The sequence below is a fragment of the Oncorhynchus nerka genome, linkage group LG2 (assembly GCF_034236695.1).
Source record: "Oncorhynchus nerka isolate Pitt River linkage group LG2, Oner_Uvic_2.0, whole genome shotgun sequence".
NCBI classification, from domain to species: domain Eukaryota; kingdom Metazoa; phylum Chordata; class Actinopteri; order Salmoniformes; family Salmonidae; genus Oncorhynchus; species Oncorhynchus nerka.
The window spans coordinates 10,784,540-10,800,726 of record NC_088397.1 but is presented as its reverse complement, the minus strand read 5'-3'; the positions used below and the strand labels follow the sequence as shown (position 1 = coordinate 10,800,726).

Genomic DNA, 16,187 nt, shown 5'->3' with positions numbered 1-16,187 from the left:
ACACAATACTCCCATAATGACAAAGCAAAAATAGGTTTTAGACATTTTTGCTCATTTATTTTAAATAAAAAACTGAAATATCACATTTTCAGACACTTTACTCAGTATTTTGTTGAAGCACCTTTGGCAGCGATTACAGCCTTGAGTCTTCTTGGGTATGATGCTGCAAGCTTGGCACACCTACTATATTTGGGGAGTTTCTCCCATTCTTCTCTGCAGATCTTCTCAAGCTCTGTCAGGTTGGATGGGGAGTGTTGCTGCACAGCTATTTTCAGGTCTCTCCAGAGATGTTAGATCGGGTTCAAGTCCGGGCTCTGGCTGGGCCACTCAAGGACATTCAGAGACTTGTCCCAAAGCCACTATTGCATTGTCTTAGCTGTGTGCTGCCACTGAAAAACACCCCCACAGCATGATGCTGCCACACCGTGCTTCACTGTAGGGATAGTGCCAGACATGAAGCTTGGCATTCAGGCCAAAGAGTTCAATCTTGGTTTCATTAGACCAGAGAATCTTGTTTCTCATAGTCTGAGTCCTTTAGGTGTCTTTGGCAAATCATATGCTTTTTACTGAGGAGTGGCTTCCGTCTGGCCACTCTACCGTAAAGGTCTGATTGGTGGAGTGCTGCAGAGATGGTTGTCCTTCTGGAAGGTTCTCCCATCTTCACAGAGGAACTCTGGAGCTCTGTCGGAGAGACCATCGGGTCCTTGGTCACCTCCCTGACCAAGGCCCTTCTCCACCGATTGCTCAATTTGGCTGGGCGGCCAGCTCTAGGAAGAGTCTAGGTGGTTCCAAACTTCTTCCATTTAAGAATGATGGAGGCCACTGTGTTCTTGGGGACCTTCAATACTGCATAAATGTTTTGGTACCCTTCCTCAGATTTGTGCCTCGACACAATCCTGTCTCAGAGCTCTACGGACAATTCGTTCGACCTCATGGCTTGGTTTTTGATCTGACATGCACGGTCAACTGTGGGACCTTATATAGACAGGTGTGTGAATGCTTTTTAAAATAAGGTATAGTTTTGCATTTTTTTATAAATTAGCAAAAAATTCTAAAAACCTGTTTTCGCTTTGTCATTATGGAGTATTAGAATTATTATGTGTAAAAATGTACTTAAAATGATTTAATCCATTTTAGAATAAGGCTGTAATGTAACAAAATGTGGAAAAAGTCAAGGGGTCTTAATACTTTCCGAGTGCACTGTAGGCGCCAGGTTCATCTGTTTGTGCCAAGAACTGCAACACTACTGGGTTTTTCACGCTCAAAAGTTTCTCCTGTGTTCAACTCAATATTAGGTCTCTCCCGAGCCCGTACGGCAGTTGTAGCGATGAGACAAGATAGTAGCTACTAAACAATTGGATACCATGAAATTGGGGAGAAAAAGGGGTAAAACATGTTTTTTAAAGGAAGGTGTTTCCTAATGTTTGGTATACTCAGTGTATTTCTCTGTAATACCATAGTTCCATCTCTTTAATATGATAGAGTCTGTGCAGACAATGGAGCATTCCTCTGTACCACCATAACAAGGTAGTATGAGGTCATTATGGGAGCTATAATTACCCTGCAAGTCAGATCATGTTTGGCATTTAATCGACTGTAACAATTTTAGCCTTTTCTTATCTGACTGCAGTTCAACCCTGGGCAGAATAGTGTGTGTGTGTGGCGTGTCTGCGTGCGTGTGTGTGAGCTTACGTGCGTGTAGCGTGCATGTGTGTCTGTCTGTGTGTGCATACATACAGTACATGCGTGTGTGTTTGTGTGATGACTTGTGTCCAGACTCCCTACAGCCAGCTCTGTCCTGAGAATATCACAACAACTTACCCAACTCCAAGCAGTTAATCAATGCCAGAAGAAAAAACTAAAAAAACATGTGAAAATGGAAACTGCATATCCTGCTGTTTTCCTACACAAGGCAGCTTTTCTAAACTGAAAATGGAAAATATGTAGCAAGATATTGTAATAGCAATGTAGCAAGATGCTATAATAACTATGTAACAACTTTGTAGCAAAACATTGTATCTGGTTGTTGTATGAATGTACTCGAGTTATAAGTTTCAAGATGTCAGTATCTGTTTCTACTGTACATTTTTCGTTTCCACCCCGTGTCTGGCCGTCAGACGTGAATGAAAAGCAGTCATTCATAAAAACAAGACAAGCTCGCTTACCATTGGTCACTGGGGTCCAAAGAGCTCTCTGAACGTCAATTGGCCAGTCACTTGAATGACATTGTGTAATAACCAATTGGCGTGTATTATGGAGTCCTCTATTTTGGCTTCAGGGAAAACCAGACGATTCCATTCAGAAATCCACAGTCAAGCTTTGTGTGAGAAGAGCATAGACGACAACCCTGAAAGAACGTTTGCAACAGCGTGGAGTGAAACAGAACTTATTTTCAACATTGCAAAGGAATTAAATCTTCGCAAATGTGAGTTTAACATCAAACTATCAACCGCAACAAAAAAGATGCGTATACGGTGTTTGCGTTAGTTTATTTCTAGCGCCTGTAATAATGCATTTACTTTGACCGACTAGTATCCGTAGAATGCGAGCTCTCTGCCAAGCATTTTCTAGCTGTCTGGTGAGGGGGGGTAGAAATGTGAACGCCATTTTATATGTATCTTAATTTGGGAACCATTTTCTTATTTGTAGTCAAATGTTTTTACAGTACTTTGACGTGAGAATGTTTATGTTGCAGTATTTTGACTCGCTACGGCGCATGCAGCATCTTCATAGACGGTTCTAACATTTATGAATGGAAGGTTCGACCCCCCTTAGTTCAGGGATCAAATTTCACTTCATTGAGAAAAACAAGCTGGGGCCATGAGAGGGGGAATAGGAAACGGTAGAGGGAGGGGGGTCTGGGGGGGGGGGGTTTAGCTACTTCTTGAACTGGCTCAGATTTTCTTTGCTGAGATTAACCCTCTGCTGCCCTGGATAAATAACTTTATCCAATACTTGTCAAATAATGCTGAAATTTGATCTCTAAATGTTTTATTCAGATTATTGCATGTATACGTTTTATATGTTCTATTATGAAGATAGTTTATCCAATGTTTAGATATCAAGGACTACTTAACTCAATACCCTGATTTGCATCCTATTTTTGAACACTTATTCAAAACAGTTCCCTCCTAGTCCTTCTACTTATTGTAATGTCAACAGTCTCATCTCCAAATAGCTTACTGTGCCTTGCTGCCTTGCTTATGTAAGAACTTAGTCCCCAGCGTATTGAGTACATGCTCACTGGCATAGTGTACAGCCCGCCAGCACTACGATGCAGGGAGGATTACGCAAACAAACAACACAAAACAAACACCCAAGACAGAGGAAAGGAACAACTGTCTTATCCTGAAGGCAGGCTGGCACTATGCCCTAGTGACTACATTAGACCAGGAAATATAGGGCACTACTTTAGACCAGGACCCATAGTGCACTACATTAGACCAGGAAATATAGGGCACTACTTTAGACCAGGACCCATAGTGCACTACTTTAAACCAGGACCCATAGTGCACTACTTTAAACCAGGACCCATAGTGCACTACTTTAGACCAGGACCCATAGTGCACTACTTTAAACCAGGACCCATAGGACACTACTTTAGACCAGGACCCATAGTGCACTACTTTAGACCAGGACCCATAGGACACTACTTTAAACCTGGACCCATAGTGCACTACTTTAAACCAGGACCCATAGTGCACTACTTTAAACCAGGACCCATAGTGCACTACTTTAAACCAGGACCCATAGTGCACTACTTTAGACCAGGACCCATAGTGCACTACTTTAGACCAGGACCCATAGTGCACTACTTTAAACCAGGACCCATAGTGCACTACTTTAAACCAGGACCCATAGGACACTACTTTAGACCAGGACCCATAGTGCACTACTTTAGACCAGGACCCATAGGATATAGTGCACTATACAGGGAATAGGTTAGGTTGCCATTTGGGAAACATCCTATGTGTGTGTTGACGTTATATGACAGGTGATTTGGGTATAAGCTACTGACCAGGGGGCACACTTTTCTCTGCTCTCCCCAGAAAGAACAGACAGACGAACGAGCGTCTCCTGCTGCTACCGTCAGCCCCTCCTCCCCCTCCACCCCTCCAACACCAACTTCAGTCCCGAGGGGGTGAAGATATTCAGGCAACATGGATGGATTTTATGACCAGCAAGTCCCTTTCATGGCCCCCTCCAGGGTGAGTGTTTGGATGACTCTCTGGATGTTTTCTCTGATAGTTTTTCAACATAGGATTTGGATCAAAGCACTAATCTGAAACTTTTCATAGTGGATTAAGATAACAATGACTTTTTAGCATACATGAATGCTTAGGGATTTTTGATACCAATCATGTTTAGGCTAATCATTGTTCACACCAATGCAATCACTAATGTTGTAGGTGTTTTAAACATTGTTCTAGCAGAATTGTCACGTGGAAGAACCAGCGAACACGCCATTTAACGACCGGAAGAGAAAGTTTGTTGACACTGAGCTCGCCCAGGACACAGAAGATCTCTTTCAGGACCTCATGCAACTTCAAGAGACATGGATTGCAGAAGGTGAGTTCTGCTCTTGTATTTCAGAAGGTTTTCAATCTTGCATCATACTCATTGTTTTTAGTAACATCAGTGGTTTACCCGAGGCTATTGAATCAGGAAAAACTGGAAAATAGGTTGTTATTTAGATCTTTATACAAATTCCTCTTTTTAACAAGTGTATCATAAATATTTACTGTATTTTTTACTGTACTGCATCATAAATATTTACTGTATTTTTTACTGTACTGTATCATAAACATTTACTGTATTTTTTACTGTACTGCATCATAAATATTTACTGTATTTTTTACTGTACTGCATCATAAATATTTACTGTATTTTTTACTGTACTGCATCATAAATATTTACTGTATTTTTTACTGTACTGCAGCACAAATATTTACTGTGTTTTTGACTGTACTGTGTCATAAATATTTACTGTGTTTTTGACTGTACTGCATCATACATTTTTACTGTATTTTTGACTGTACTGCATCATAAATATTTACTGTATTTTTGACTGTACTGTATCAAGTGCATTATATTTGTTCTATGAAGCATATTAAAGTGACTCAGCCACGTGGCATTGCCTTCCATAAGTTAGTCATTTAACTCTCTGTCCCCTCTTTCAGCTCAGGTGCCTGATGACGAACAGTTTGTCCCAGATTTCCAGTCGGATAACCGTAAGTACCAACCAATGAAATATTTACGTACGTGTATGTGTGTTACAAAGGGGAATCGACAGCGTCTGCTCCTGCATAGTTGCTCATTTCCTAATGTATCCTTTAATTCCCAGACATGGTCTTTGACACAACATACAAGCACAACAAGGAGATGTACTGGTTTTCCAATAACAGTCTTATCCAGTTGGCATATTAACTCAGTGCGTCACAGTGAGTGTGTTTTTATGGGTACGTGGTTGGGGCTTTCGGGTTGCCTATGTAGGCTGAGGACTAACATTATCGACAGATTTGCCTCGTCGAAAGCAGAAATCCAATTGATGTCATTGAGCCCTGATTTAACCTCCACTCACCCTGCAGTGGCCCTACTTCTGCCCTGTTGCCAATCAGTGTCCTTAATGGACACCTTGCTTTTTTGTTACTTAAAAAAAGAAGTGTGTATTTTAAAAAAACTGCATTGTTGGTTAAGGACTTGTAAATAAGCATTTCACTATAAGGTCTACAGCTGTTGTATTCGGCGCATGTGACGAATACAATTTGATTTGATTATTGGATTGTAGGGATTTGTGTTCCAACAAAGGCGCAGGAATAATGGGGCCACCTCAGAATAAGACGTTACTCACTTGGTGAAAATCAAGAATCTTGTGGTTTTATACCAGAAATCCCTCAGCTCTCCTCTTTGATCGTCAACCCGGATGAGAACATTCCTATTCTCTGATCTCTGCCCAAATCCACCACATTAAGAGGAAATAAAGAGGGAACGGTTTGAAACGGGGAGATTTTCTGTTGCATTAGAGTTTTGCTACGGTGGGCCTCACTTAACATGACCCAGGTGCACCATAGCAGCCTGGGATGGCCTTCCATGGAGTCCCAACCTACTAACCACAGCTCTTGGCTGCTAGGATGGGCTACGTTCCAATCCAAGCCCACAGAACCCTCATGCTGTTTGCTTTATACTCATCTCCTTTCTCTGTCTAGAATAATATATGCATGAGGTTTGAATGGAAGCCTTTGATTGGGCTCCAGGCGGAGCTGTAGGCCTGGTGTAGTTGCAGGCCTGGGTTTCAAGATGTGAATGATCCTGTGGAGGAAGAAAGAGTGTTTCTAGAGGCCCGGTATCGCCTTGTTTCCCTGTAACGTTGTATTTCATTGTCGTGGATGCAGCTAGTGACATGTTTAATGCAGTGTGTACACTGAGTGAATTGTGCCGTGGCACAGCCGGGCGATTGTTGTGTTTGCTGAAGAGTCTGAGTGTGTGTGTGCGGCGACGGGGTTGGCATGACGCTCCCTAGTTTGGCACGCTGCCAGTTGGTCTCACAGACCCTTCATTCAGCAGTCCTCCTCTCTCGTGTGTGTGTGTGTGTGTGTGTGTGTGTGTGCGTGCGTGGACTCTGCAGCTGGGCAAAGGGGCAGTGTCCATAGCGATCAAATGGCATTATGCCATCATCTCCTTACTCCTTAATTTAGCAATGAACTTGGCTGAGAAGTGAGAACACACTCTTATTAACTACCAGTTAGTGATTTAAAGAAACGTTGCAAGATTTGCCATTGCAAATGATTTGAAACCTGAGATTTAAATGTCTTCTGGCCGCGCTTGAGAGTTGCACTGTGTTTCATTCATAGATGCTAGGTGTTCAAAACTTAATCTTATAATGGAGGTCACTATGGACACTGAGAGGCCTAACCACATAACGTGAATGTGTGTTGACTGCTGGCCCGTGGCTGCGGAAGCTGAATGATGGCCGTTCTGTGGCACAACAGGAAATGGAGAGTTGATGTAGGCATAGACCCAGCCTCTGACAGACCCGGCCTCTGACAGACCCGGCCTCTGACAGACCCGGCCTCTGACAGACCCGGCCTCTGGACAGACCCGGCCTCTGACAGACCCGGCCTCTGACAGACCCGGCCTCTGGACAGACCCGGCCTCTGGACAGACCCGGCCTCTGACAGCCTCAGGCTCTGACAGCCTCAGGCTCTGATAGACCCGGCCTCTGACAGACCCGGCCTCTGGACAGACCCGGCCTCTGACAGACCCAGCCTCTGATGCCAACACAGCACCCAGTTAAAGTCCTACTGTATGTACAGACACACAATGGTTGCCTAAGTTACTAACTGGTGGTGGAAGTCGGAGCAGACTGTTCTGGTCTGTGTAATGTAATACAAAGGCATCTTTGTTACTGGTCTGATTGTTGCCTTGGAAACAATACAAAAAAAATAGTGAAAGTACACTGTTTGTCTTTCAGTGCTGGGTTTCTAGTTTTCCCTCCCAAATGGAAGGACAGATTTACAACCTCTCCAATTCACTAAACAACAAACATTTGGGAAGTTGGAATTAAAGACAAATCCCAGCATAGGAGACACATTTGATCCTTTGATAGAAAACTATTTAGCTTCTTATTCCTTACTGAAGCACACAAAACAAGAATACTGAGTAAATATATTCAACGTAGTGATTATTTTGTGAATCTTTGAAATGGCATATTATATATTTCAGTTTTTTAAATGTTTTCTCCTTTCTTCAAAGTAATGTTCCATGGACCTCCAGCCAATAAAGTGAAGCGAGAGTCCAGCGCCTCCAGAGATCTGTCCCCCTGCAGTCAGGAACAACAGAGACTCTACACAGACAAGTGCCTTTACAGCTACAGGTACGTTACAGTACCCACTGAGACGGACCAGGTTTTGACACCCCACACAAATTGTACTCTCAGTAGCAAGAGGTATTTTCAGTTAAAACCAATAAAAGATCATAAAAGAGGGTAAAGGCATAATAATAATAAAGTTCTCTACTAGGACGTTGCTTAATTAGGTATCAAGTTGATAAGGCCTGAGGGGTGTGTCATATGGCCCATATACCACAGCTAAGGGCTGTTCTTACGAGTGCCTGGATTACAGCCCTTAGCTGTGGTATATTGGCCATACACCACAAACCCCCAAGGTGCCTTATTGATATTATAAATCTAATTTTATTTGTCACATGCGCCGAATACAACAGGTGTACAGCCATGCTCTACAGGCCCAAGTTAACCCCTTCTATCCCCCTTCTCCCTCCACAGTGCCTACAACAGGAAGCCACTTGGCATCAATACTTTAACCCCACCCTCCACACCCGCCTCACCCTGCAGCCCCGCCCCCACCCCGGGGACACACCCCCTACAGAGGCAGATCACGTCCCCTGTCCAGGCAACACACCCCGGCCACAGTCGTCCAACTCACGGGCACAGCCCCTCCCACCACCGGACAATCCCGCCACACCCGAGCCAAAGCCAGCCTTTCGCCGTGCCCCGCCTACCTGTCAATCACTCCGATGCCTCCTACAGCTCAGAACACAGGTGAGTTGGCACCATGTGTTGGCTCAGGTTGGCACCATGTGTTGACACCATGCACTGTTTGACCCCATAGCTTGTATATCTTGGTTGTAAAGCCATGATTGGAACTACTGTAGGCTGGGACTCAGCATGCATGTTCAGTGCTACAGTTGAAATCCCATTGTTGTATGATTCTCTGGTTTAAGATCCTAATTGACAAATTTGTCCTTATTTTGTCTCTGTCTCGTTCCCCCTCTGCAGGTTCCAGCGGCAGCTCTCTGAGCCATGTCTGCCTTTCCCTCCGCCTGACGGTGCCGCCTGTACCCCTTACCCCCATCACCCCCACCGGGCCCCCTGTCCCGGGACGGCCGCCCCATCTACCAGCGGCACCTGTCAGAGCCCTTGGTCCTCCTCCCTGCTCAGGGCTTCAAGCAGGAGCTGGTGGACCTCCGTTACACCGAGCAGGGGGTCCCCACCATGGGCCCTCCCCGCACCCCGTTCCAGGGCCTCTCTATAAAGCAGGAGCCCCAGGATTTCTGCTTTGACCATGGTGAGCCCTGGGGAATCGCTGGATGGCAACGGTCTTTGAGGCTCAGTTTCACACTCCTAGATTAGATCCAGTCCTGGAGTTAAAAAACACATGTTCAATGGAGAATGTCAATAGGAAGTGCTTCTCCTTCCATGCCTAGACTGAGTCCAGACAGGAAGGCCCTAAGGGTTTGGAGGTAGTCCAAGTTCCTTTGAGAGTCTACTGTACACGGCTAATAGTACAGCGATGGGGATAAAACAGTAAGCATGTTTCAGACTGATGTGGACACTAGTATTAGCAGTAGTGGTTGGGTATGTAGCAGTGTAGCATTCTAAGACTCTACTAAGCTAAGATGACCTCATTTCACTCTCCATGTCTGGGCCACTTTCTGTCAGTGATGTAACAGTCAAATCCTCTTAATAAAGTCCCAGCTAAGAAAACCCCAGGGGATTGTTAAGAGACCGCTGGCTGTGTGAGAATGTATGTCCGTCTTCTACTGGGTATTATGTCATTAGGCTAATGGCGACTTTAAAAATATACGGTTGGGAAATTAAGTTAGTAGTAAGAATCTATTCAAAAGAAACACCTATTAGTTTTTGTATCTTTCTGGTTTGAAGAGCATGTTAAGGAAAAATATGTCTAATATTTTCTCTTTTCCCTTGTGTCTTACAGAAATGCAGAACTGCCAGTCTTCTTTCAGGAAATCCGGTAACTTCTACCAAAACAATGATGGGTTGATCTACGACGGAGAGCCTCATCTGTACAACGACGACACATGCGTGGTTCCAGAGAGACTAGAAGGTGAGACATTCTTCCATAAATTGCTATGAAAAACAAGGGCTTGCCCGGCACAATGGAACCCCTGGAATTGTCCCAAAAGCGCAAACCCCATCCATACAGAATTGAACACTGAAAGTATTTAAAAAGACACAGATACTATTTGAACCTCTGACTGGTTTGACACAGGGCTTTAGGTGTAAATGGCAACAGGTAGTGAATCGTGGTATCTGACATCTCCTCGTTATGTCATGGCAGTGTGGATGCCAGAGTAGACCCACAGGGCCTTGGACAGAGAGCCTGTGTGACATGAGCAGAGCCTCTTATTGTATCCCCACGCTCAGACTGCCAATCACTGGAGTCTTTCACCTGACTGTGACCACGGCACTCCTTCATTTACACACTCACTCCCTCTTTCCCTCTCCTTCTGTCCATCCAGGCAAGATCAAGCAGGAGGCCGGAGTGTTCCGTGACGGACCGCCCTACCAGCGCCGAGGTTCCCTGCAGCTCTGGCAGTTCCTGGTCACTCTGCTGGACGACCCGGCCAATGGTCACTTCATCTCCTGGACCGGCCGCGGCATGGAGTTCAAACTCATCGAGCCCGAAGAGGTCAGTTGGTCAGCAGGCAGAGCTGTGGTCCTAGTGAGTTTAGAGACTTGAGGGCTTCTTGGAGTTTTTCATCATTATGTATCTGAGTTTAAAGTAGAAGAGTGTTTCAACAAGTCATGATAATAGTTGTTACGCTGTGCTTCTAGGAATAACCACACAGTATTACTACGCCACTAGAAGTGGCACACCAGAAACCTGTATCTACAGGTTGATCAGAAGAGCTTGGTGTGTGTATCTACAGGTTGATCAGAAGAGCTTGGTGTGTGTATCTACAGGTTGATCAGAAGAGCTTGGTGTGTGTATCTACAGGTTGATCAGAAGAGCTTGGTGTGTGTATCTACAGGTTGATCAGAAGAGCTTGGTGTGTGTATCTACAGGTTGATCAGAAGAGCTTGGTGTGTGTATCTACAGGTTGATCAGAAGAGCTTGGTGTGTGTATCTACAGGTTGATCAGAAGAGCTTGGTGTGTGTATCTACAGGTTGATCAGAAGAGCTTGGTGTGTGTATCTACAGGTTGATCAGAAGAGCTTGGTGTGTGTATCTACAGGTTGATCAGAAGAGCTTGGTGTGTGTATCTAGCAGGTTGATCAGGTTGAAGAGCTTGGTGTGTGTATCTACAGGTTGATCAGAAGAGCTTGGTGTGTGTATCTACAGGTTGATCAGAAGAGCTTGGTTGTCAGAAGAGTGTATCTACAGGTTGATCAGAAGAGCTTGGTGTGTGTATCTACAGGTTGATCAGAAGAGCTTGGTGTGTGTATCTACAGGTTGATCAGAAGAGCTTGGTGTGTGTATCTACAGGTTGATCAGAAGAGCTTGGTGTGTGTATCTACAGGTTGATCAGAAGAGCTTGGTGTGTGTATCTACAGGTTGATCAGAAGAGCTACAGGTTTGGTGTGTGTATCTACAGGTTGATCAGAAGAGTATCTACAGGTTTGGTGTGTGTATCTACAGGTTGATCAGAAGAGCTTGGTGTGTGTATCTACAGGTTGATCAGGTTGAAGAAGAGCTTGGTGTGTGTATCTACAGGTTGATCAGAAGAGCTTGGTGTGTGTATCTACAGGTTGATCAGAAGAGCTTGGTGTGTGTATCTACAGGTTGATCAGAAGAGCTTGGTGTGTGTATCTACAGGTTGATCAGAAGAGCTTGGTGTGTGTATCTACAGGTTGATCAGAAGAGCTTGGTGTGTGTATCTACAGGTTGATCAGAAGAGCTTGGTGTGTGTATCTACAGGTTGATCAGAAGAGCTTGGTGTGTGTATCTACAGGTTGATCAGAAGAGCTTGGTGTGATCAGAAGAGCTTGGTGTGTATCTACAGGTTGATCAGAAGAGCTTGGTGTGTGTATCTACAGGTTGATCAGAAGAGCTTGGTGTGTGTATCTACAGGTTGATCAGAAAGCTTGGTGTGTGTATCTACAGGTTGATCAGAAGAGCTTGGTGTGTGTATCTACAGGTTGATCAGAAGAGCTTGGTGTGTGTATCTACAGGTTGATCAGAAGAGCTTGGTGTGTGTATCTACAGGTTGATCAGAAGAGCTTGGTGTGTGTATCTACAGGTTGATCAGAAGAGCTTGGTGTGTGTATCTACAGGTTGATCAGAAGAGATCTACAGGTTGATCAGAAGAGCTTGGTGTGTGTATCTACAGGTTGATCAGAAGAGCTTGGTGTGTGTATCTACAGGTTGATCAGAAGAGCTTGGTGTGTGTATCTACAGGTTGATCAGAAGAGCTTGGTGTGTGTATCTACAGGTTGATCAGAAGAGCTTGGTGTGTGTATCTACAGGTTGATTTGAACCGTTTCTCTCTCCTCTGGCAGGTGGCTCGGCGCTGGGGCCTCCAGAAGAACCGGCCTGCCATGAACTACGACAAGCTGAGCCGCTCTCTACGCTACTACTACGAGAAGGGCATCATGCAGAAGGTAAAGGTAAATTTTAATTTCATTCAAGTCAATTTGCAATTTTCTGTTTTGGGTCAAATTCAATGGCGGCTTTGTGAATTGATGGAAAACATCACAGTACAATGGAGGGCTACATTGCACCAATAGATAGTACATTGGTTGTATTGTATATAAGGCAGGTCCGATGCATTGAGAGTTTCAGAAGGTTGGGTATAAAGTCTAACGTTATTTTCAAACTACTAGCGGTTGTGCGCTGAACGACTGTTTAACTCCCTCTTCCTCTTCGGGTGGGGTCAGGTCGCTGGAGAGAGGTACGTGTACAAGTTTACGTGTGACCCCGAGGCGCTCTTCTCCATGGCCTTCCCTGACAACCAGAGGCCCAGCCTGAAGCAGGACCCGGACTGCCTGCCGCCGTCTGCGGGGGAGGACGACACCACCGTGCCCCTGGCCCACTACGAGGATGGCTGTGGCCCCTACCTGGCCGACGGAGGGGAGCGGTGCGTCTCGTTACTGGGCTTCCCCGATAACTATTCATTCTGAATGTTCTGACCAATGACGGAATAAAGACCGCTGTCATCTGGTACCCTGCCACACCCCCTACCCTACCCCAAACTCTGGTACCCTGCCACACCCCCTACCCTACCCCAAACTCTGGTAACCTGCCACACCCCCTACCCTACCCCAAACTCTGGTACCCTAGCTACACACCACTACCCTACCCCAAACTCTGGTACCCTGCCACACCCCCTACCCTACCCCAAACTCTGGTACCCTGCCACACCCCTACCCTACCCCAAACTCTGGTACCCTAGCTACACACCACCACCCTACCCCTTGTCCCCTAACTGTACACTCCTACCCTACCCCTTGTCCCCTAACTGTACACTCCTACCCTACCCCACATCCCATAACTACACACCACTACCCTACCCCACATCCCATAACTACACACCCAGAGCCCAAACCCTAGTCCCCTAACTACACACCCAGAGCCCAAACGCTAGTCCCCTAACTACACACCCAGAGCCCAAACGCTAGTCCCCTAACTACACACCCAGAGCCCAAACGCTAGTCCCCTAACTACACACCCAGAGCCCAAACGCTAGTCCCCTAACTACACACCCAGAGCCCAAACGCTAGTCCCCTAACTACACACCCAGAGCCCAAACGCTAGTCCCCTAACTACACACCCAGAGCCCAAACTGCTGAGCGGATTTGGAGCTCTGTAACCCCCCTCCCCTACTCCTATCCCAAACTCAGCTCCTCTTGCCAGTCTTGAGATTACCCTCCCCAAGTCCCAAGGAAAAAACAGTCAAACCTGAGACGGCCATCTTGCTTATTCTTTGCCCTCTGTTATCAAACTGAATTGTGGCAAAAGGTGTGCGGTCCTCATCAACATAAAGTGAACTGAGTGATCTCCCTTACGGGGGTTGAGCGAGGACACTGTTCACGTGATTATAATGGGACTCAAGTAATGGGCACGAGTGTGCCAGGATTGTAGCCAATAGCCATGCAGTTTCCACAATCTGCTCAGTACGAGTATGACAAATAATGGCGAGGATATAAAACATTGCCCTTTTGATAAAGCAATTGTTTTATGGCTTGATCCCAAACAAAAAGAGTAGTACACTTGACACGCGCACAGGGGCTTCACCTTGGAGAGAATCTACGACTCCAATGAACCTTAGTACCGCAGGTGGTGATGTAATGTAGCTCTGTATGCAATGAATGGGCCAAACACACAGGCAACCGACTGTTCTTATTAATCCATAATACATCGTACGACTATAAAGAAGCTGGGACACGAGTACCCCTGAGCAAGTTGCTTTGGCCAATCATTAAAAACAACAACACACTGAAATCCAATCTGAAATGGGAGAGGTGGACTCCGGACTCGCTAGCTCAGCATTCTCTTCAGACTCGGGGGAATTGTTTTTTTTTTCTCACCCCAAAATGTAAAACGTTCCCGGTGCTGTTTTACTCCTGATGTGGGCGTGTCCTACCAGATGTATTTTTCCAAGACGTTTTTTTTAGCTCTTTCATTTGACTCATTTTGTCGTAACATGTAAAAGGGACACGCATACAAAACAGTATTTTTCCTGAAGTGTTGACTTCCTATTAAGAAGTGTTGACTTCCTATTAAGAAGTGTTGACTTCCTATTAAGAAGTGTTGACTTCCTATTAAGAAGTGTTGACTTCCATATTAAGAAGTGTTGACTTCCTATTAAGAAGTGTTGACTTCCTATTAAGAAGTGTTGACTTCCTATTAAGAAGTGTTGACTTCCATATTAAGAAGTGTTGACTTCCTATTAAGAAGTGTTGACTTCCTATTAAGAAGTGTTGACTTCCTATTAAGAAGTGTTGACTTCCATATTAAGAAGTGTTGACTTCCTATTAAGAAGTGTTGACTTCCTATTAAGAAGTGTTGACTTCCTATTAAGAAGTGTGTATTGAAAAATACATATTTATGTACTATGACAATGACAAAAGTACTGCAACTGTCAAGCAGTGACTTCTCCAAAAACTATAACTGCCAATAGTAAGCTAAACAGGGGGGACTCTACTCTTCGCATTTTCTCACAGAAAGCTGCACCAACCTATTGCTGTACCATTCCAGTTTTCTGCTTTTCGTATAGTTTATCGGGGAGTATATGAAACAAACATCTAAAATGTAAATGTATATATGAATATATTTTTGCAGTCATATGTTTTGACATTGTACACGCTGGAATGTTTGGCCTGGTAACGGGTTTACATCCTTTAATTCTTGTCATGAAGTTACGGCGTCCATATTAGGACACATCCCCAGTCTCTGCAGGAGTTGTCTGTCAAGTCCTGCAAAGACTGAGGCTGTCCTAATATGGACACCGTATTAAGGCAGTGGGTTGGAGCCTAGAAAGACCTCCTTGTTGACTGTGTGGTGGGCTGTGTCGGTGTCACACGTGTGTAACAGTATATTTTGATATGATTCTGTCTATATGTGGGTTGCGGGGTGTCTTGTCCATGACGTTGAAGTTAGCTGGCACTTATACAAGTGACAACCCCCCACCCCTTCCCCACAAAAACAATGTGTGCCTTCCACTGCTTTTGGTTGATTTTCTATACTGGATACAATAAACTATACTTTCTGCTTCAAACTGTTGTATTGAGTCTCTTCCTATTCTGACCAACCAATCTAGCTTTCAGTGACGTATTACTGTGGTTCAAGTTGAGTTGGCTCTTTTTTATTGAATTCCACTTCTTATGAATGTATAACAACATCTGACACATTCCTGATTTCAGTACACAGTATCACAAATGCGCCTACTTGATTTAGAGGAAATGGTGAACACTTTGGAGTTGGGACCAATTTAATCATAAAATGTTTCCTTGGTGTTAGATATAGTCTGTGAACAAACTTAAAATGTATAAATCAAATTTGAATTGTCACATGCTTCGTAAACAGCAGGTGTAGAATAACAGTGAAATGCTTACGTACTATAGTTTGGTTATATACACGGGGTCCCAGTACCGAGACAATGATAGCTTGGCTATATACACTGGGTACCAGTAGTCAATTATAGCCATGGCTGTGTACATCCCACCCCAAGCCGACACCAAAAATGCTCTCAAATATTTTCATTGGACCCTGTACAAACTGGAGACCACATACTCGGAGGCAGAATTCATTGTTGCAAGGGACATTAATTAACAGTAGGACAGTCAATGTGTTGATTAACAAAGGTAATTTGAGGTTCGTGCTCCAGAATTATTACCAACACATTGACTGTCCTACTCGCGGAAATTCCACACTTGACCACTACTACACGCCTTTTAGATGCGCGTATACGGCCGTCTCTCATCCTCC

The 16,187-nt window shown here is 44.7% G+C and overlaps 1 pseudogene; it reads left to right on the top strand.

The window, feature by feature from the left end:
* Positions 1-2,276: 2,276 nt before the first annotated feature.
* LOC115126289 (ETS translocation variant 5-like) lies at positions 2,277-15,477 on the top strand (annotated as a pseudogene).
* Positions 15,478-16,187: the final 710 nt, after the last annotated feature.